The following is a 24,754-nucleotide window of genomic DNA, read 5'->3' on the forward strand; positions in this document are numbered from 1 at the left end:
TATAATCCATGCATAACCAAACAGACCCATCCTTCTTCTTCATGAAGATGACTGGTGTGCCCAAGGGGAGACACTAGGACAAATGTGGCCCTTCTCTAAGAGTTCCTCTAGCTACATCTTAAACTCATTAAGTTCATGTCTGGTCATCCTATAAGGTGCTCTTGAAACTGGCTCGGCTCCTGGTACCAGATCTCTGTGGAAGTCAATCTCTCTGCTAGGTGGCATACTAGGCAGCTCGGCTGGAAACACATCAGCAAATGCCCCAAGGATGGGATGATCATCTATGGAAGGCTCCTTCTCATTTTCTTCCTCTCTATCACTGATGGTGATAGCAAACAACTGGCATCCCTTTCGCATGCTCCGCTTAAGATGCATAGCAGAAATCATAGGAAGAGACATGGGCCTCTGAATCCAGTGATTACTATGGGAGCATCGTGATCGTCCTCACACTCAATCTTTTTCAGGCGACAATCCATTTTGTCTTTGTGGGCGTAAAGCCAATCCATGCCAAGTACGACACCATAAGATCCGAGTGGCATAACTCTAAGGTCTAATAAGGTGGTGGTATTACCAATCTTTAGTGGACATCCCCTAACCTGTGAATCCACTGACACTCTAGCCCCTAAAGCTAACTTCACTTCCCAACTGACACCTTGCCTAACTGCCACTAGCCCGCAACGCTCCACAACCAATGGAGATATAAAGGAGTCAGTCACTCCTGAGTCAAATAATATAGAAATACCAATACCTCTGATCATACCTGCAACCTCAATGATTGTGGCTTGGTGCTCTGCCTGGCAGTTGTCAACCGCTGCGAAGACCCTATGGGACTTGCCCATATCTCCAATAGTAGGCTCTGATGCTGCCATCCTCTGATTACCTGCCATCTGACCCTACGGACACTCTCTTGCCATGTGCCCCATGGCTCCACATGTGAAACAAGCATCGCGTGCATGAAAATGTGTGCCCTGAGGCCTAGAGTAAGGCTGCCCACCTGTCCTGCTCGAACCATTGTACCCACCCCTGGAGGACTACTGAGTCCGTGCCGGAGGTGTGTATGTACCCTGTGCCCTCTGGTTGCGTCTAGGACCCTGTGACTGCCACTGCTTGGGCTTAAAGCCCTGTTGTCCCTCAAGGGGCCTCTGCCTCTGACTCTGTTGTGATTGCTGTGGCGGAGGGGGTTTATAGGATCTCGATGCATTTCTGCGGTTACCTTTCCAGTGGGGTTTCTAAAACCTGAAAGACTGGGGTGTCGGGTTTCAATTCTGAAACCGATCCCTCGTGTCCTGTGGTTTGACCCAAATCTCCTCGGCTATCAAGGCCTTCTCCATGGCAACCTGAAGGCTTCCTGGAGTGGCCATCCTCACCGGTCCTGCTATCCTCTTGTTCAGTCCCCTGACAAAATGGTTGGCGAGGAGATTATCATCCTTTAGGTAATCTACATAAGGTAGGAGCTCAATAAACTTCCTCTCACACTAGGTCACTGAGAGACCCTTCTGTTGGAGGTCGTGGAACTCATCGATCCTACGCTGCCTGAAGTGCTCTGACATGTACCTCTCCCTGAACATCTTTGTGAAGATTTCCCATGTGAGGGTGTCTGCAGTTAGACAACACTTGAATTCCTCCTACTTCCACCATGTGGAGGTCGTCGATCTCAAAAGGTGGACTACAACTCGTGCCTTCAGATTGCTTTCGTAAGAATGCAATGCGAAGCATCGATCTAGGCTCAAAAGCCAAGCCTCAGCCTCTACCCCGTCGGTAGGTCCCCCAAAAGATGGTGGCTGGAGGCACAAAACCTCTCTGATCAGATCCCCTGGTTCTCGACATGTCCTCTCAATATAAATAGGTGCGGCTATGGAAGGTGGTCCAGGTAGATGAATGGACTCAGGCTCATGCTCAACCTAGCCCTCTAAGGAATTAAGAGGTGGAATCCTACTCTGTTCCCTATCTGCTGATCTAAGGCTCCTTGAGTTTTGGTTTTCTGCATGATGGTCTACTGCTGGGAGCCTATCCTGCACTATCCCAATCAGGTTCTGAAGTGCTAATAAGATGTCTCGGTTTGGGTCAATCGGTTGTTTGGGAGGGGCCTCTAGGTTCCCTTCTAGAATCGGTTCCTCCCTATCAACATCCTCACATGCCATACGTGTACGCTTAGGACCCCTTCCGTGCTTGCGAGCTTGTTGTGTAGTCGGAGGCATGCTTATGAGAAAATAAAATAAAAATAAAATAAAAAAATAATTTTCGGGGAAAAATTTAATTAATTAAATAATTAAGTGAAACATAATGGAGAAAGGTTCCTAGTGTTGGAAACCTTGCTCTAATACCAAAATGTCGTGGCCAAACTTTTGGGCTAAAAATAGAACAATTTTTTTTTTTAAACACCTAAACTCTCAAAACAAACTACATTTCAAGTGGAATCAAATAAGTCTTGTCTTAACTAGGATGTAAATAGAATTGTTTTCTAAAGTTGGATTAATTAACCAACTCAAATAAGTGACATTACTTATTGGAGATTAATTAATCCCAAGAGGGTTGTCGCAGTTTAGCTAGTTAATTTAATTATCTTAATTGAGTTGCCGCTAATTAAAGTTGAGGGATATTCAGATATCTCAAATGCATTAAAAATTATGTCGAGCTAATTGAATGATGATGAGGATATCTTAAATTAAAAATTTAATTAATCAAGTGCACGCAATTTCATTATTTAAATCTAACCGATAAGGGTTCAAATTCCACAATGCCATTTGGCAAATAAATCTGATTTTATGCTAAAGTCAATTTTAATTTCCCCTAAACCTTCAAATTTGACGATATAAATAATCTGGCCAACATTGGCCTCATAGGCTAAAAATCCGTAAAAATTAATTAATAATTTTCAATTATAGATTCTTTTTTTTTTTTTTTTCAATTTAAAATTTAACTTAACGTCCGTATTTAATTGAATATATCAAATAACAATATAATTTCCCAGTAGAATAAATTAAATCAACTATGCGATTAATGTATCCATATAACATTAATTCTCCATTTTAAATTTTATAAAATAACTATATTAAAATTAATTTTCTCCCAAATCGGAGAAGGAGATTTAAATTATTAACACATATGGCCAAAATTATATGGGGGGAAAATCATTTTCAAATTTGGAAAGTATTTCCCCCTCTTCCTATTTTAATTTATTTTTTTAAATCCCAAACCCTAACTAGGATTGAGTAATTTTCTTCTCCTATATTTTATTTAAATCCCCTTAATAATCCCTCTTTTATTCTTATATTATTAGCTAACCCTAATACTTTATGTCTTTTATTTTTATGCAAACCCTAATCTGGATTTAGCTTAGGGTTGCATATTTTATCCAACTAATATCTTAATGTGTAGGGGAAAAAGCGAGACTAGGTTAATCATGCCCTAATCCTACCTTTTGACACACATTATGGAATACGAAAGAGCCTAGAGATATCGCACAATTGGCTACTTCTTTTGGTGAAAGAGAGAGCCATGGGATATCTATTAGGATTTCTATTCCCTTGTTGAAATTGTAAGATCAAGTAATGCAAGTTCAAACCCTAATCCCAAAATGCAAGTATGAACTAATAACAAGATTGCAGAATTGAGATTAAACAATGAACAGCTGTAAATACAAGGATGAAATAAGAATGCAGATGTGTACCCGGAGTCAAAATCAGACTGAAAATGTTCGGGATGGGGGTGCGGGCGCCACTGTCCTGAAAACTGCACCGGAAACTGCTATTCTGCACTTTGGAACACTGTCGGAAAACTGTCTGAAAGCTATCTATCCGGAGGACCAGGGCGCCTAGCGCCTCTGTCCCAGGGACCAGGGTGCCCAGCGCCCCTGTCTTGGCAGGACTAGGGCGCCCAGCGCCCCTGTCCCAGTCTTCTGCTCTGCAATTTGATACAGAGTGCTATCTCGACCTTCTTTCTCCGGATCTGTATCCCGCGGCGTCGTCTGAATCCCGAAACCTGCAGTGATATCTGGAAAAGGGTCTATGGGCAGCTATATAGGGTTTTACCTTAGTCAAACCCCCACTTCGGTGATTTCCACCTCTACGAATAGCCAAGTTGTTTTGTAAAATGTATTGTGTGTGCAGACCTAGTGTGTGTGCAAGGTCCTAAAATGCAAGAAAGCAAACTAGAGCAACCTAGAAAGTAAACCCTAATTGCTTGTAGATGATAACGTAAATGCTCTAAATCAAGATGAAAAGTGATCTAAAGCATGAATAAATGATGTATTGAAGCTTATGTAAAGACATGAAATCATACCCAACCCTCAAGGGAGGAGTACAAGCCAATCTTCAGTCGGTAATCTCCTATTGTTCTTCAATGTCTTCCAAGCCCTAAATGAATGAATGGAATTGATAAATGCTTGATAGAGGGATGTTGTAAGATGTTGAAGTCTTCAAAGATCTTCTCTTTCACTGCATATGAAGTTCCTGGAAACAAAAATCCGATCCCTTCAAATGAGAAAAGAGAGCTCTTATGTATGAAACCCTAGGTCGTAAATTCATATTTTGGCCGACCTAGAGATTGAATATCCCGCCAATTTCTTGGGGTTAAGCTTTATTTTATGATTGGATCGTGCTCCCAAAATTTTAGGAAAAATGTCCGGGACCATGTTGCACGGGCGCCATGGTCCCGACAACTTTTCACCAAATTTTCAGGGCCGTCGGATATGATGATTTTAGAGAGAATCCCGAAGTTACAGGTGATTTCGAGATGTTTAGACCCCGAAACCAAGCCCCCAAATTCGAAATAGGACTTAATTAGGGTTTTTTTGATTAAGTGGTGTAGTGGAAGAATAAAATGCGAAGGGCACGCTTTAGTGAAAGGGCCCAACTTTATGATGTAGAAAATGATGAAATAGGGCCTTAGACCTAATTAATTTGATTAATTAAGTGCTTAAGGAGAAATGCAATGCAGAATGCAAAATGTACTAAGGCAGGTGCTAAACTAGGTGCGAAATTGTACCACCCTAGCGAGTGCGTACAATTTACGACGCTACATTTAGCCCCCACTTTAGCGGTCATATGAGTACTACGTGCATATGCAAGCTAAAGTACAGAAAAGTAAACATTATTTGAAAAAGGATATATCCATAAGTCATCGGACGAAGCCCCCAGCGGTATCTGCAGTACACAGTTAGGAACCGCACCCTACAAAACAAACGTTAGATCACAAAATCACCTAATGCTTACTAGGGAAAGTGATGAAATCTGTGAGTAGCTATATGCCCCCCCTGTTTCGACTTGCTTATTTAGGGAGGTGAAACAGGGTAGCATGTTTACTTGCGACAAATTGTGTAATAGAGTATTGATGAGGGGTGTTCACTAAATAGGCTTCATCAGAGCACTTTTTGGAACATCCTGAGAGTAGGAGAAGGAAAATATGATTCCAACACAACAAACGGCTCGAAAATCGCATCTCCCAAACTCAAGTTATGATAAAATGAATGATAGAAGAAAAATTAGGGTTTCAAGAAGTTAGAATAAACAAACGAGAGTATATACTTCGAAAGTGACACTTGTATTCATCACTTTGTCGATTTTAGGATACTATTCAGTGCAGCGGAGCCCACCTAGCCATCACCATGCCATCACGACGACTGGAGCGTCCCACGAGGATCGAGATCCTGCGCCAGGCCGTGATCGACGATGAGCCACTGGACGAGGTGAGTTGACTGAACGTTTGACTTTTGATTTTTCGCATGTTTGACTTTTTCGTGATCGTATGTGGTCCTTGAACGCTGATCGGGGGCCCACCTAGGGTACCCTAGTCCCTGAGGGGCGCCCTGGTCCCCTCAGACGCCATGGTCCCTGACAGGGGCGCCATGGTCCCTGTAGGGCACCATGGTCCCTGTCAGGGCGCCATGGTCCCTGACAGGGCGCCATGGTCCCCAATCAGGGCCTGGCGAGGGGTTACAAGGCGAGCATATAGTGTGTGACAATTTGCATTTGCGATTTCGATGATTGAGTACTGATTATGGTCATGTTTTCATTTTGCAGGGTCTCCCGTACATGAAGAGCATACAGCGGGACACATTCTTCGCACTTTGCGAGATCAGATTCCATGGCTGACTCAGTCAGAGAGAGACACCCTATCGATAGTAGGATTGTGGTACGTGATTCTTATGCCGGCCATTCAATTTCATCATGCGATGCTGATGGCACTAATGTAGAGATGGGATCCTGACACCTCTACCTTTCACCTTCTGGTAGGAGAGCTGACAGTCACACTCGAGGATGTGTACCGTATACTGCGTCTTCCTATCAGAGGAGCGACAGTCACATACACGACCGATCGATCAGCGGAGGATCATCAGAGAGAGCAGGTGTATTGCATAGGGAGAGTCATGCCGAGCGAGACGAGAGGTCACATCATGGTCAGCTGGCTCTTACATCCTACAGGGGAGGTACCCCTTCTGAGACGCCTTATGATAGCCATCATAGCACTAGCCGTCTGCCCTAATGGGCAAGGAACACACATGCATGGGGGTCTCACATGGTGTATCCGAGCGATGGAGAGACACATGAGAGTGTATGCTTGGGGTCGGAGTATGCTTGCGCATCTCTATCACGACCTTGAGGAGTATGTATTCGGATAGGGGTTCAGTTTGATGACATGCACACTTCTGCAGGTGTGGATTTTAGAGCACTTCACATGCACTAGGCCCGTCGGCTTTCCACTGAGTACAGCGAGCGAGCGACCTAGGGTGTTCGCTTATCCACTTACTAGCAAGTGGAGATTTGGAGATTTGTTATATTGGAGAGTGATTTTTGACAGACTCACAACCGAGGTGATAGTGTGGAGACCTTACCTATAGATGCACAGATGGGATGGTATGGAGAGATAGTTAGCATGCCTACAGAGGAACCGCCTACTGCGAGGACGATATGCACACATCATAGTCCCTTTCTACTTCAACCAAGTACGGAGGTAGTTCGGGCTAGAGCAGTGTGTTCCAGCCGATGTGCCCATCTATACTCGACACTCACGGGTCCTTCCCAGACCTAGAACAGTAGCGAGACTGACGGTAGATGACATTGAGACTACAGACTTAGAGGGATCTGATCAGTATGTAGTCACTGACTACTCTGCAGAGCCTGGAGCATAGCGCAGGTACATCTCATGGTTTATGAGATCATATCCAGGTCCTATCTTTTCACCAGATCATCCTACAGGCTATCCAGGCCCATGGAGACATGGAGACCAAGATGAGGACCAGGGATCCAGGTCAGAGGAGCCAGAGGAGGGAGAGGATCATGAGGAGGTGGGAGATCCTGATCCACCTACAGGTGATCAGTCCAATGCCGAGGAGGAGGAGGAGGAGGATACAGATAGAGAGGAGGATGAGGGAGATGCAGGTGATGATGTAGATGAGGATGAGGATGATGAGGAGGAGGATAGAGATGATGAGGAGGAATTAGATGCAGCTCCCCACCATTCAGGAGATGATACCATAGCTCTGGATCCACCTCTTATTCCCCAACAGGGGGAACATGAGGCGATACGGAGACCTGTTCCTAGTATCGTCCAGCCTACACCCATCGTGCATAGATTATTCGAGCGAGGGGAGCCTAGCAGTGCCCAGGCACAGATGGTACCATATCATGATCCCTACTGGCGTGAGGGAGATCCAGGTATAGTAGTTTTATATTGATTAGTTAATGCTTTGATGATATAGAATGGTACTAACAAAAATCTATTCTACTGCCACAGCTAATGTGCAGGAATGGCGTTCCTTGATTCAGCAGGCAATGACAGACATCTCCATGATAGCACAGATCCCTAGTTCCTCACAGATTACCTACAGGCCTCAGGGGAACGCGGGTCGGCATGAGGATTTGTTTTTCCCATTCCGATTATAGGTAGATATATGGATGGAGAGAGAGAGAGTCCTATCAGAGGACCTCCAGCAGGCACGACAGAGGGAGAGATTCCTATCAGAGGATCTCCATCAGGCGCGGCAGAGAGAGAGAGTCCTATCAGAGGACCTCCAGCAGGTGCGGCGAGATCTAGTAGCGGCCCAGACCGAGGCTACCACCTATCGTGCGATCCTTATGGATAGGGATCGTAGGAGTTCCTCTCGGAGTCACTCACGATCTGTATCGCGCTACACACCCATGGGTCCACCTCCGCGGCCAGATCAGGAGGGAGCATCCAGTCGACACTCTCCAGCCACTAGCCCTAGGGATAGGAGATGATTGTATGATGTAGGAGAGAGATCACATTTTGGATATACAGTGACCTATGTTTGTACACGATCCACACATATATATGTATATATACATGCTTCTCGTTTTTGTCTCAAATGTGTTATCTTTAATGCCTAAAACAATGTATATTTTGTTTTGGTTAAATCTAATACATTTGGTAAATGTACATGTATGTTCAGAATTTAATTTCTATGTGATTGATTTCTCAATGCTCCATGATTAAATTGATACATGTGTGACTTAATTAAAATATTTAATCAAGTACAACATTGATGATAAGGAAGAAATATGCATTAAGTCTAAGAATCATATAACTAATGTGATTTAATTTTGAACTTAAACACAACATGATACGATTCTACTTAACACACATAAAGACACTGTATAATATGCTAGCATAATGGAAATGTAAATCTTTCACAATTTACATAAATGAATTCAAGACAAACTATAAAGTAAGAAGGCACGCTTGTCAGGAATGAAGCAATATAGATTAAACAATATAACATTTAATTCTATTTTGCTTTAATTAAGAAACACTAACATATTATCCAATGTTGAAGTTTTGAAAAGAAGATAGATAAGAAATGAAGAATTTAAGCATAATATCTACGCAAGTGCATAGCATTGATAGGTTCTTTAAGAGGCGTACCGTCTACATCCGCTATTTTGTAAGCACCTGATCCATAATCCTCAATGACGATATATGGTCCAAGCCAATTAGGACTAAATTTTCCCTTTTCGGCCGGCAAGGCATTCACATTGCACTGATTCTCATAAAGGACTAAATCACCTACTGAGAAGGAACGTTGAATAACCTTATCATTATAGCTTCGTTGTAGAGTTTTGTGATATGCTTGGATATGCTCAAGAGCGTTTATACGCTGTTCATCAAGCATCTCAAGCTGTTGAAGTCGTTGTTCTCTATAAGAGTCATCATCTATTATACCTTTAAGAGAAACCCTAAGTGATGGAATTTCTAACTCTAAGGGCATAATAGCGTCAGCACCATAAACAAGATTATAAGGAGTAGTTCCCGTAGCAATTCGTACACTCGTTCGGTAGGCCCAAAGAGCGTAGATTAGCTGGTTACTCCAATCCTTACCATGCTTATTTACCGTTTTACGAAGAATTTGCTCAATTATCTTATTGGATGATTCGGCTTGACCATTTGACTGAGGGTAATACGGTGTAGAAAATCGATGTTTGATATGATACTTCTCGAGGAATTTCTTCACATCCTTGTTCTTAAATGAAGTTCCATTATCTGAGATAATAGTGGAAGGTATCCCAAATCGAGAAATAATGTTTTCTAGAAGAAATTGACAAATCACTTCAGCAGTAGTAGAGCGAAGAGGAATAGCTTCTACCCACTTCGTAAAGTAATCCGTTGCAGTTATAATGAAGGTGTGTCCTTGAGATGAAGGAGGAGAGATTTTTCCAATAAGATCCAAACCCCATGCAGAGAAGGGCCAAGAAGCTACTTGAGAGCGGAGTTCTTGGGCAGGAGCATGAATCAGGTTATTGTGTTGTTGACATTGATGACATTTTTTAACAAATGAAAAGGAATCCTTCTGCATAGTTTGCCAATAGTATCCCATACGAAGCAGCCTATGAACCAGGGATTTGCCCCCAAAGTGCCCCCCACAGGCACCCGAATGTGCCTCTTCAAGAGCAACAGGGATTTCCGACTTGTTAAGACAACGAAGGAGAAGACCATCATAACCCCTTCGGTATAGGACATTAGAAAGAATGATATACCTAGCAGACAGCTTGCAGATTCTAGCCCTAGTGTTCCTATTAGTGGAATCAGGAAAGGTACCATCAGTCAAATATCTTACGATATGCGAGTACCATTCGTCTGAGTCTACAAAGTCACAACATGTTACCAGGCTAGAATCATCTACAATAGCTAGAGAAATAAGGTTGTGAATAACGAATTTAAGATCGACCACAGGGTCCTCTAAAGATACCAGAGAAGCCACACATGCCATTGCATCCACATGTCGATTATCTTTTCGAGGAACGGGTTCCATAGTATAAGAATCAAAATTTTGTAATAAAGAGACAACAAGGTCTTTATATTGTGATAATTTGTCTTGTTTTGCTTGATATATTCCTGTTACTTGTCTTATAATCAATTGCGAATCTCCATAGATATGTATGTGTTTTATATTCAGAGCTAAGGCTACTTTTATTCCCGCTATAAGAGCCTCATATTTAGCAATGTTATTGGTACACAGGAAATTTAGACGATATGATAAAGGAATGGACTTCTTTGTAGGAGAAATCAGAACAACCCCTGCCCCCGATCCCGTACGACACTTAGAGCCATCAAAGTATAACTCCCAAGTTTCATCTTTCTCTATAGAAAGAATGAAGTCATCAGGAAAAGACTTAGGGTTAGGGAAGGAGAAAGGTGAAGGGGCCTCAACTAAGTGATCGGTCAACGCTTGCCCTTTAATTGCTCTTTGTGAAACAAATTTAAGGTCAAATTCAGTTAACATCATAACCCACTTAGCTAGACGTCCTGATAAATCAGTTTTAGAGAAAAGATGCTTCAAAGGATCAAACTTTACCATGACGTGGAATTCTGAATTCAAAAGATAATGTCTCAATTTCTGAGTCGCAAATACCAATGCCAAGCATTGTCTTTCTATCACAGAATATCGGGTCTCATAATCGAGTAAGGTAAGGCTTATGTAATAAACTGGACATTCCTTACCATCTTTATCATGTTGTGCCAACAATGCTGCGAGAGCATGAGAGGAAGTAGCTGTATACAGAAGGAAGGGTTTAGAAGGTTCGGTAGGTTGAAGAATAGGAGGACTAGCCAAATACACTTTTAAATCTTCAAATGCTTGCTGACAATCCTCATTCCATTGAAAAGTGATATCCTTTTTAAGAAGTTGAGTAAAAGGAAAGGTACGATCCGCAAGCTGAGACACGAACCTACGAATAGCTTGAATCTTTCCTTGTAAGCTTTTAAGTTGAGACACATTTCTAGGAGGTGGCATGTTGATAATAGCATCTATTTTCTTAGTATCCACCTCAATCCCATGATGCGAAACTATGAACCCTAATAGTTTTCCACTATCCACACCAAAAACACATTTTCGGGGATTCAAGCGCATGTGATATTTACGAATTCTTTCAAAGATTTGACGAAGGACTTTAACATGATCCATGCGAAGAAAGGATTTGGCCAAAATATCATCAACATAATCTTCTAAAATCTTATGCATATAATCATGAAAGATAAGGGTCATCGCTCGTTGATAAGTTGCACCGGCATTTTTAAGTCCAAAAGGCATCATTATCCAACAAAACATACCCCAAGGAGTGGTGAAAGCAGTTTTGAATTGATCTTGAGGGTTAATAAAAATTTGATTGTAACCTAAAAAACCATCCATGAAGGATAACAAGGCATGTCCTGCCGTAGAATCAACTATCATGTCAATGTTTGGAAGAGGGAAATCATCTTTCAAGGAAGCTTTATTCAAATCTCGAAAGTCAGTACACATTCTTATTTTGTTATCTGGTTTAGCCACAGTGACAATATTTGAAATCCATGGGGAATAGTCAATAGGGCGGATAAATCCAGCCTCCAATAATTTTTCAATCTCAGCCTTAACAAGCAGAGCCACCTTAGGATTCATTTTTCGAATTTTTTGTTTCACGGGCTTAGCATCAGGAACTAAGACAATATTATGAGTAACAATCTTAGGATCTATACCAGGCATGTCAGAATATGTCCAAGCAAAGATCTCAGGGAATTCATGCAATAGTTCTTCATATTGTTTCTGTTCCTCTTCATCCAAACATTTTCCAATTTTAATAACTTTCTCTTTATTGCAAAGGTCTATCTTAACATCAGTGGTATCACTTATGAGAAGATTACTTTGTTGAGGAGTGCCCTTTAACTGAGGGAATTCTTTCACAATCTCATCATTATCAATCTCTTTTACAAAATAGGCTTCAGTGTTCAAACAATAAGGGAGTCCCCTATTGTGATGATAACGAGGAAGAGTGTCATAGGCTCCCAAGAACTCAGCTAAAGCATCATCGGTAGGGAAGATATCCAAAGCACAGTCACCCGAAGGATCCCCATCAATATACTTAGGGTGCTGCATTGATAGAGATGTAGAAATAGCATTAACACTAATGCATGGTCTTTTAGAAGCTTTAGTACATCTGCAAGGATTATAGCCAAGTCCAAAGGCATAATTGTGAAAATTAGTCTCTAGAGGAACTCTTATCCCTTGTTCATGAGCACCACAACCTTTTCCATGATAAGACAAAGAATCAAACTCTTCATAATTATAGATGTGAGGAGAAGAAGTTTGAGAAGCGGCCACAAAATTATTACTCATAGATTCAGGTAAGGTTGATTGATTTTTAGCTTCTTCTTTCTTTTCAACTTTATGATTTTCGGCTTCTTCCTTCTTTTCAATTTTAATTTCTCTAGAAGGAACCTTATATTCACCTACAAAGGTAGGGTTAAAATCAAGAGATCCCCAATCATCCTCTGCGAGAACCTTCTCAGGATCAAAATCCTTTTTATGTGTAGTTTCAAGTCGAGAAGGATCCTCTTCAGGAGCTCCAGACTCATCCAAAGAATTCCGATCATCGAAGAGCGAGGATTCATCGATAGGTTTCTTGTTTAAAGAGTCATCACTAGACGAGGATGGCTTAGAAGAACTCCCTTTGGAAGTAGATGTTTGTAGACAAGCTTGAAAATTAGTATCACCCATCAAAGTGTATGTCTTATTGTTATAAACGAATTTAACTTGTCTATGCAATGTAGAGGGGACAGCTTGCATGCTGTGAATCCAAGGCCTCCCTAATAACAAGTTATATGTTAAATTTCCTGGCATAACATGGATAGGAGTAGGCAAAGTAACAGGTCCTACTGTGAGAGGTAAGGTGATGATACCTAATGAAGTCTTAGCCACATTGTCAAAGCCACGAATGGGACGAGAGTCAGGCTCAATAAGAGACGTATCCACATTCATCTTATGCAATAAATTAATGCTACACACATTAAGGCCAGAGCCATTATCTACTAGTGTTCGTCTTATAGCAGTGTCTTTCATGATAACCACAATCATCAAGGGATCATATTGTTGTTGAACTTCACCAGTAGGCAACTCATCTTGCGTAAACACAATTTGAGGTTTAGGATTCATCACGGAGTTAACAAAAGATGCTATATTACTAGATGTATTCGGTGGAGGAACATTCAAATCTTTCAAGGCATCTTGTAACATTCCATGATAAGCGGAAGAAGTTTGAATCAAATCCCAAAGGGATATCTTAGCAGGGGTAGCTTTGAGTTGTTCTATGAGATCATATTCCTTACCCATAACTTGCGAAATACGGGGAGCTTGAGGGAGAATTGGTTGAGGATTAGGAATAGAGACTGGAATAGCAGGAGGAGGATTAGGTTGCCTATTATTTCTGGTATGATAGGTATGGGCAACCGCATGATAACTCTCTCTAGTTATTTGCTTAGCATAATTGTAAGGACTTATAGGTTTTCTTCCTTGTATGGTGATGATTGGTTTATTCGGAGTACAAAAGGAATCATGATCATACCTCCCTTGGACAGTAAGGAGAGGAGTCTTAGGAATTTGAAAGGTGGGAGAAGGATAAGCACCTTGGACTTCAAAGAGAGGTTTGTTATATTCATTCAAATTTATCATGTTAACCAATTTAGAGGTCTTGTTTTTGTTTAAAGGTTTTGACAAAGCCACAAAGTCATCAAGAGCATCATCCAACAAAGCATGATCATATTGATTAAAAGGTTTGTCTTTTGATTCAAAAGGAGACATCTCCTCATAGAGGGGATTATTGAAAACAACCATGTTACTAGATTCAGGGGAAGAGTGGATAGGAATGTATCCTTGAGAGGAATCATTCGACTTATCTTTCTCATCACACCTAAATGGCATAGTAACAAGGTTTATGAGTTTTTGGTAAAATGAAGGTTTAGCATCCTTAGGGTTTAAAAAATCATCTAAAGCTTCATCTAATTCATCTTGGCTATACTCATAATAATCATCAAATGCATGAACATTTTGCAAATAAAAATCTGACATTTTGAAAAGATTGCATAAAATTTAAACACACAATGCAAAGAAACACAAGTTTTCTCTCTTTTTTTTTCTTTTTCTCTTTTAATGAAATGAAATGAAAACACACTAAATCTAGATCTAGATCTAACACATGCAATGCAAGAGGAAGCAATGATAGGTTCACGTCGGGTTCACCAAAATGTGTAGGGGAAAAAGCGAGACTAGGTTAATCATGCCCTAATCCTACCTTTTGACACACATTATGGAATACGAAAGAGCCTAGAGATATCGCACAATTGGCTACTTCTTTTGGTGAAAGAGAGAGCCACGAGATATCTATTAGGATTTCTATTCCCTTGTTGAAATTGTAAGATCAAGTAATGCAAGTTCAAACCCTAATCCCAAAATGCAAGTATGAACTAATAACAAGATTGCAGAATTGAGATTAAACAATGAACAGCTGTAAATACAAGGATGAAATAAGAATGCAGATGTGTACCCAGAGTCAAAATCAGACTGAAAATGTTCGGGATGGGGGCGCGGGCGCCACTGTCCTGAAAACTGCACCGGAAACTGTTGTTCTGCACTCTGGAACACTGTCGGAAAACTGTTTGAAAGCTGTCTATCCGGAGGACCAGGGCACCCAGCGCCCCTGTCTTGGCAGGACTAGGGCGCCCAACGCCCCTATCCCAGTCTTCTGCTCTGCAATTTGATACAGAGTGCTATCTCGACCTTCTTTCTCCGGATCTGTATCCCGCGGCGTCGTCTGAATCCCGAAACCTGCAGTGATATCTAGAAAAGGGTCTATGGGCGGCTATATAGGGTTTTACCTTAGTCAAACCCCCGCTTCGGTGATTTCCACCTCCACGAATAGCCAAGTTGTTTTGTAAAATGTATTGTGTGTGCAGACCTAGTGTGTGTGCAAGGTCCTAAAATGCAAGAAAGCAAACTAGAGCAACCTATAAAGTAAACCCTAATTGCTTGTAGATGATAACGTAAATGCTCTAAATCAAGATGAAAAGTGATCTAAAGCATGAATAAATGATGTATTGAAGCTTATGTAAAGACATGAAAACAACATGAAATCATACCCAACCCTCAAGGGAGGAGTACAAGCCAATCTTCAGTCGGTAATCTCCTATTGTTCTTCAATGTCTTCCAAGCCCTAAATGAATGAATGGAATTGATAAATGCTTGATAGAGGGATGTTGTAAGATGTTGAAGTCTTCAAAGATCTGCTCTTTCACTGCATATGAAGTTCCTGGAAACAAAAATCCGATCCCTTCAAATGAGAAAAGAGAGCTCTTATGTATGAAACCCTAGGTCGTAAATTCGTATTTTGGCCGACCTAGAGATTGAATATCCCGCCAATTTCTTGGGGTTAAGATTTATTTTATGATTGGATCGTGCTCCCAAAATTTCAGGAAAAATGTCCGGGACCATGTTGCACGGGCGCCATGGTCCCGACAACTTTTCACCAAATTTTTAGGGCCGTCGGATATGATGATTTTAGAGAGAATCCCGAAGTTACAGGTGATTTCGAGATGTTTAGACCCCGAAACCAAGCCCCCAAATTTGAAATAGGACTTAATTAGGGTTTTTTTGATTAAGTGGTGTATTGGAAGAATAAAATGCGAAGGGCACGCTTTAGTGAAAGGGCCCAACTTTATGATGTAGAAAATGATGAAATAGGTCCTTAGACCTAATTAATTTGATTAATTAAGTGCTTAAGGAGAAATGCAATGCAGAATACAAAATGCACTAAGGCGGGTGCTAAACTAGGTGCGAAATTGTACCACCCTAGCGATGCGTACAATTTACAACGCTACATTTAACCTTATTGTTTTTCCTCTACCCTAACCCAAAACTGGGTTAGGGTTTATCTCTTTCCTATTTTTTTTTTGTGTGTGTGCATGTTGTGTGTTATGCAAGGTTTGACCGTGAGGTGGTGGCCATGTAGGCGACTCTTGGATGGGAGCAAGATGGTGGTGCCACCAAAGGGAAGCCATAGAGGGGGGAGGGTTTGCAGTGGCAGAGGTGGTGATGCGAGGCTCCCCACTTGGGGTCGGCCACAACTGAGCCCTACAGGTCACGGCCCATAGAGGCGTCTGTTGTCACCACTGTGGGACGTTGCCCATAGGGAACGGCTCAAGCCGTTACCCCTGTGGGTTGCGGCCCACGGTGCGGGCAGGCCGCCCCTTGGGTCTCCCTGCGAGGGCCGAAGCCCCCCCTTTGGTATATATTTTTTTAAAAAAATTATTTTTTAAATATAATTATATATATATATATATATGTATATATATACAGTTGCACAAATAGGTTTTAAAATATAGATAGCATAGAAGATCTATATGTTTCATTTCTTGCTAAATTAATGTAAAGTAAGATTTTAATTTTCACATGTATACCATTATTCTTTTAGCTAGGTTATCTAGGTTCTAAATATACAACATTAAATTTATTAGGACTGTCAAATTTAACAACTTGTTAAATATATCAAAAAAAAGGTTCATTTCTCTGATTTTCTAGATATGTGAATGCTCCTATATCCCTTTTTTTTTTCCTACAGCAATACATTTTTTTTTGACAGAAATACTAGCAACAAGCTAAAGACTATAATTAGGTTTTATTATTTCTTTTGTTTATAGATTAATTTTCTACTATGTATAAAGAGAAGTAAAAATGACAGAAATAACAATATTTAAATATTGCAGGTAAATACTTAAAACACATTGCATTTCTTTTTCTTTTTAAAATGACAGTAACAACAACAATTGAATATTGCAGGAAAATACTTAAAAATACATTGCACTTCTATTTTTTTTTATATCTTTTATTTCTTTACAAAAATTGCAGAAATAAACAACAACAAATTTCCGTTTAAGACAAAATTAAATACAATTAACAACAAAATTATATATTACAAAATTTAAATAAAATGCTTTTCTGATAATAAATGTGTGATTCAAGTTGTCAACTTTTACAAATGGGGAAAAATACCCAATTAGTCTCTCATCCCTAATAGATGAGGACTTTTAAATAACACACTCCCTTCCTTCAAAATAATTACAATAATTACTTTTTAATTTCTTTCCTTCTGCAACTAAGTAGAATCTGCAACTCCTAGCTTTCTTTCCTCTTTCCAAGCAACCTGCATACAATAATAAGGCTGTGACCATGGGGTGCCCACCTCCTAGCCTAGGCTTACTAGAAGCCACCCCCGAGCTTGGAGAACCAAGTCCTAGACGGGTTACACTCAAGCAAACACAAACAAGGAATGGGAAAAACATAACAAACACATTCCCATTCCCAAGGTGAAACTTCATCACATAATGTGATGTTTTACTAGAGTGGAAGTGGACCAAATACCCTAGAGGAGATCTACTAGATAGTAACTCATAGCCAACTGATGGCATCTGAGAAACACAACAAAACTCATCTTAACCCCCATATCCTTATGACCCCCAAAGGGATACCTGCCATATTTTCTCCCCTTATGACCCCCGAATGCATAAACAAAACTATGCAGCAAGGGTCACATGGACAAAACCTTGAGATCACTCTCATGATGAGAGCCTCTCACTCTAAGGATGTCATACTCCTTCCACCCCCAAGACCATTCTACCCTCCCAAGGGTAAGATTGTCTTGGATACTCCCAAAACACAACAAAATGCATGAACATAAATAGGAAAAGAATCACATAAAGCTTTCACAAATACAATACAAATAAAAAATACAATATTTTCATTCAAGCATTCTACAAAAAGATTTTAAGATGTAAGCAAGAAAATGTACCTACCTTGAATCTGCCAAGGGTATTCTAGAGAAATCTTGGAGAAGAGTAGCCCAATCCACAAAACTTTTCTGCAACACTTAGCCAAATTTTCCTATTCTCAAACTGTTTTTTTTTTCAAAAATTGTCCAAGATCTCCAAAGATGGAGAGTGGGTGATTTGCTCACTAAGCTTCAATCTCTAGCCTAAGAAGGCTTCTCTCATTCCTTCCAACCTCTTGGATAGAGTGAGGGACTCCAATTGGTAGGTCTTCCCTAGGTCTTACACACTCCCTAACCAAGGCACCTCAAGAAGAGGAATGAAATGGGAAAAAGGAATTTCACCTATCAAGAAGGTTATCTAACCAAGGATGGCACTCCTATAGATGTAATTCGTCCATCTTGAGAAAACCACTTTTTTGGGTGGTTAAACAAACCCTAGGGGAAGGACACATGGCCAAATTTGGCCTTCACCCATAGGTACCCCATGAGGCCTAATAAAAATGCTCTGAAACTGACTCTAAGAGTTAATTTAACCCTTAGAAAGTCCACTTAAAGTTAACCTACGGGTCAACTCTGAGTTGACCCTCCTTGTGGCTCACTATCTTAGATTTCTTGGTTCCTTCAAGGATAATAAGGTAATATAACAATTAAACAAAAAAAAATCTCTCCAAAAAAGGTGACATGACAATTGCCAACACAACATACAACATAGGTGTCAAGTGACACTACAAAATAATTCCACATCACAAATTCACACATGGAAATTGTCCCTTGAATGATTTAAACAATTCAATAAATACAATTTACACTCATGCAACATTTTATGTTTATGAATAAAATACAATACATATGGGGTGTTGTCTCTCCAAATAGACAACCCCTGGTTTTACGAATGTACATAGGCCTAGGCTTGATTCTCCATAATATTTCCATGGTCAAATGGATAATTTCTTGCGCATCTCAATTTAAACATTAGTACTTTCCAATATCCTCATATAATATTAAATACATAATCAAGAATACAATTCAATCACTCTGCATAGAATTGACATTATACAATACAATTTGCCACATATCAAAGCAATTCACATAAGCAATTCATCATAACCCTCATAATTTAATCCATTCATAAGATATGCAAACATATTTCTAGTATCATAATAAAGTCCTATAAATCAAATAATAGATTACATCGTCTCAATGTTACCCTATTCTAGGATCATGTAAAATTTTATATCCACAAAGCGTAGAAATGAAGCATCAATATATCAATGTTATCAAATTCGTGGGATCATATAAAGTTCTATATCCATAATGCATAAAAATAAAGCATTCATAATAGTTCCAACATGAAAATCACTAAAAAGCTAGGATGGGTTAGGGTAGGGCCTCACACCCTCCCCCTCTAGGCATGAACTTCCTCCTGGAGTTCATCAAAAATGATGATCTCATACGTGCTGCATCCTCCCATGAAGTTTTAACCTCATCATAGCAATCCCATTGGACCTTAACCTGGTCTAGCTCTCGTCCTCGAAGGGCCAATGTCCGGTGACACAAAATGCGAATGGGCTCCAAAGCTAGCTACCTATCTGACTCCACCTGCAAGGCATCCCAATCTAAAATATGAGACTCATCATAGATATACTTCCTCAAAATTGATACATGAAACACATCGTGTATGCGTGACAGGCTAGGTGGCAAAGCTAGATGATAAGCAACTGGTCCTATCCTCTCAAGGATCTCAAAAGGTCTGACAAAGTGAGCTGAGAGCTTAGAACCCTTTCCATAATGGATTGGACTCTTATGCGGCCGCACTATTAGAAAAACTCTGTCCCCAACAATGTAACTCCGATTTATCCTCCTTACATCTGCATATTTCTTCTGCCTATCCCGTGCCTCTCTAAAGCGCTATCTAATCAAAATTACCTACTGCTCTATATCACAAACCATCTCAGGGCCTATGACCACTCTATCCTCAATACAATCCCAACTCAAAGGTGTCCTGCAAGGTCTGCCGTACAAAGCCTGAAATGGTGGCATCCCTAAAGAAGTGTGATGCCCATTATTATAGGAAAACTCTACTAAATGAAGGTACTCCTCCCATCTGGTCTAATGATCCATGATGTACATGCAGAGCATATCATCTAATACCTGGTTAACCCACTCCATCTGTCCATTTGTTTTCGGATGATAGGTTGTGTTGAAATTGAGCTTGGTGCCCATTGCTATCTGTAATACCTTCCAAAAGGAAGAAGTGAAGAGGGAATCCTTTTCAGAAATAATCTTGCGTGGAACACCATGAAGCCTAACAATGTCTCGCAAGAACACCTGTGCCATTGCTGGTGCTGTGAAGGTAGTCCAAACTGGTGAGAAGTTGGCCACTTTGGTCAACTTGTCAACTGTCACCAAGATAACATCATGGCGGCAAGATGACATGGGAAGACCAATGATGAAATCCATGGATTTAGTATCCCACTTCCACTCTGGTATAGCATGAGACTGAAGCAACCCACCTAGATGGCGGTGCTCTGCCTTGACTCTCTGATGCTCAAGGCATTGGGCTACTAACTTAGCAATAAGCTGCTGCATACTTGGCCAATGATATAACTGCCTCTAGCCTGCATGTATCTTCTTAACCCCGAGATGCACTGCATAAGGAGCTCTATGAGCCTCCATGACAATGAACTCTCCCAATCCCCCGGGAGAAGGTACATAGATGCACCCTCTATGGCGTAATAGTCTATCGGACTCTAAAGAGTAATCCATATACTTCCCCTCCAAGGTCTCATGAGATCGGATCCTCTGACAAAACTCTAGATACCATCCATCCTCTAGCAACCGCTGCAATATACAGTCTCTCAAATTTGTGCTCATAGATATGGCGTATACCTCGTGTCATCTCCTACTCAAGGCATCTACAACTACATTGTCCTTCCCCTTGATGTATTGGACATCAAAATCATACTCGCAAAGGAACTCCATCCATCTCCTCTGATGGGCATTAAGATTAGGCTGGGTGAAGATGTACTACAAAATCTGATGGTCTTAATGAAGCTCAAAGTGATGACCCAAAAGGAAGTGTCTCCACCTCACAAGTGCATGTACTACTGCTGCAAGCTCTAGGTCGAGTGTAGGGTAGTTAAGCTCGGGAGTCTTAAGTTTCCTAGAGTCATACACTATAACTCTACTCTCCTACATAAGGACTGCTACTAATCCATCCAAGGAAGCATCTGTGCATACCATGAAATTAGCCGTGGAATTTGGCACAATAAGAATAGGTGCACTAGTGACTGCCCTTTTTAGATCTTGGAAATCCCTCTCACACTTCTCTGTCCACTCGAATTTCTTTCCCTTTCACTACAGGGATGTGATGGGGTGTGCAACTATGAAAAATACCTCAACAAAGCGTCTGTAATATCTTGGTAAACCCATGAAGCTCCTGACCTCTGTCACAATGGTTGGCACTGGCCAATTCAAGATAACTCTGATCTTTGATGGGTCAACTGAGATCCCATCACCAGATATAACATGCCCAAGGTACTTGACCTCTGATCTAAAGAAAGCACACTTTGACAAACTGCCAAACAATTGATTGTCCCTCAAACACTGCAAAACCTGCCTCAAATGCTCCTCATGCTCCTTCTCATTCCGAGAATATATCAATATGTCATCGAGGAACACAATCACAAATCAATCAAGGAAAGTGCAGAATATCCCATACATGAGACTCATGAATATAGCTAGAGTATTCGTAAGACCGAATGGGACCACAGTGAACTCATAGTGGCCATATCTGGTACAAAATGCAGTCTTGTGGATATCACTCTCCACAATCCTCAACTAATGATACCTTGACTTCAGATTTATTTTGGAGAACACTTTAGCACCCTGAAGCTGATCAAACAAATCATCGATCCTGGGCAAGGGATAACGGTTCTTGATGGTTACTTTTCTCAGTTGCCTATAATCCATGCATAGCCGAATGAACCCATCCTTCTTCTTCACGAAGATGGATGGTGCACCCCAAAGGGAGATGCTAGGATGAATGTGACCCTTCTCTAAGAGTTCCTCTAGCTGCATCTTGAGCTCATTAAGCTCATGTGTGGTCATCCTATAAGGTTCTCTCAAAACTAGCTCAGCTCCTGGTACCAGATCTATGTGGAAGTCAATCTCTCTGCTAGGTGGCATACCAGGTAGCTTGGCTGGAAACACATCTGCAAACACCCCAAGGATGGGATGATCATCTATGGAAGGCTCTTTCTCATTTTCTTCCTCTCTATCACTGATGGTGATAGCAAACAACTAGCATCCCTTTCATATGCTCCACTTAAGCTGCGTAGTAGAAATCATATGAAGAGACATGGGCCTCTGAATCCCAATGATTACTATGGGAGCACCATGATCATCCTCACACTCGATCTTTTTCAGGTGATAATCCATCTTGGCTCAGTGGGGGTAAAGCCAATCCATGCCAGGTACGACACCATAAGATCCGAGTGGCATAACTCTAAGGTCTACTAAGGTGGTGGTATTACCAATCTTGAGTGGACATCCCCTAACCTGTGAATCCACTGACACTCTAGCCCCTAAAGCTAGCTCCACTTCCCAACTGACACCTTGCCTAACTGCCACTAGCCCGCAATGCTCCACAACCAATGGTGATATAAAGGAGTCAGTCGTGCCTGAATCAAATAATATAGAAATACCGATAGCTCTGATCATACCTGCAGCCTCAATGACTATGGCCTGGTGCTCTTCCTGGTGGTTGTCAACCGCTACGAAGACCATATGGGACTTGCCCATATCTCCAACTGTAGGCTCTGATGATGCCATCCTCTGATTACCTACCGTCTGACCCTACGGACACTCTCTCGCCATGTGCCCCATTGCTCCACATGTGAAACAAGCACTACGTGCTTGAAACTATGCACCCTGAGGCCTAGAGTAAGGCTGCCCACCTATCCTGCTCGAACCACTGTACCCACCCCTGGAGGACTGCTGAGTCCGTGCCAGAGGTGTGTATGTACCCTATGCCCTCTGGTCGCATCTAGGACCCTGTGACTGCCACTGCTTGGGGTTAAAGTCCTGCTATCCTTAAGGGGTCCTCTGCCTCTGACTCTACTGTGACTGCTATGGAGGAGTGGGTTTATAGGACCTCGATGCATTTCTGTGGTTGCCTTTCTAGTGGGGTTTCTGAAACCCAAAAGACTGGGGTGCTGGGTTTTGGTTCTGAAACCAATCCTTCATGTCCTGTGGTCTGACCTGAATCTCTTCGGCTATCAAGGCTTTCTCCATGACAACTTGAAGGCTTCATAGAGTGACCATCCTCACCGGTTCTGCTATCCCATTGTTCAGTCCCCTGACAAAATGGTTGACAAGTAGCTTCTCGTCCTTCAGGTAATCTACATAAGGTAGGAGCTCAATAAACTTACTCTCATACTAGGTCACTGAGAGACCCTTCTGCTGGAGGTCATGGAACTCATAGATCCTACGCTACCTGAAGTGCTCTGATAGGTACCTCTCCTTGAACCTCTCTATAAAGATTTCCCATGTGAGGGTGTCTGCAGTTAGACCACACTTGAATTCCTCCTGCTTCCACCATGTGGAGGCCATCGATCTCAAAAGGTGGACTACAACTCATGCCTTCAGATTGCTTTCATAAGAACGCAATGCGAAGCATCAATCTAGGCTCAAAAGCCAAATCCTCTACCCCATCGGTAGATCCCCCAAAAGATGGTGGATAGAGGCGCAAAACCTCTTTGATCAGATCCCCTGGTTCTCAATGTGTCCTCTCAATATAAACAAGTGCAGCTATCGGAGGTGGTCTAGGTAGATGAACAGACTCAGGCTCATGCTTAGCCTGGCCCTCTAAGAAATTAAGAGGTGGACTCCTACTCCGTTCCCTATCTGCTGATCTAAGGCTCCCTGAGTTTTGGTTTTTTGCATGACGGTCTACTTTTGGGAGCCTATCCTGCACTATCCCAATCAGGTTCTAAAGTACTAATAAGATGTCTTGGTTTGGGTCAACCGATTGTTCGGGAGGGGCATCTGGGTTCCCTTCTGGAACCGGTTCCTCCCTATCAACATCCTCGCGTGACATATGTGTACACTTAGGACTCCTTCTTTGCTTGTGAGCTTGTCGCGTAGTTGGAGGCATCCTTATGAGAAAATAAAATAAAAATAAAATAAATAAATAATTTTTGGGGAAAAATTTAATTAATTAAATAATTAAGAGAAACGTAATGGAGAAAGGTTCCTAGTGTTGGAAACCTTGCTTTGATACCAAAATGTCGTGCCCAAACTTTTGGGCTAAAAACGGAACAATGTTTTTTTTTAAACATTTAAAGTGGAATCAAATAAGTCTTGTCTTAACTAGGATGTAAATAGAATTGTTTTCTAAAGTTGGATTAATTAACCAACTCAAATAAGCAACATTAATAATTGGAGATTAATTAATCCCAAGAGGGTTGTCATAGTTTAGCTAGTTAATTTAATTGTCTTAATTAAGTTGCCGCTAATTAAAGTTGAGGGATATTCAGATATCTCAAATGCATTAAAAATTATGCTGTGCTAATTGAATGATGCTGAGGATATCTTAAATTAAAAATTTAATTAATCAAGCGCACGCAATTTCATTATTTAAATCTAACTGATAAGGGTTCAAATTCCAC

This window comes from Cryptomeria japonica, chromosome 9, assembly GCF_030272615.1.
Source record: "Cryptomeria japonica chromosome 9, Sugi_1.0, whole genome shotgun sequence".
In the NCBI taxonomy this organism is placed as follows: domain Eukaryota; kingdom Viridiplantae; phylum Streptophyta; class Pinopsida; order Cupressales; family Cupressaceae; genus Cryptomeria; species Cryptomeria japonica.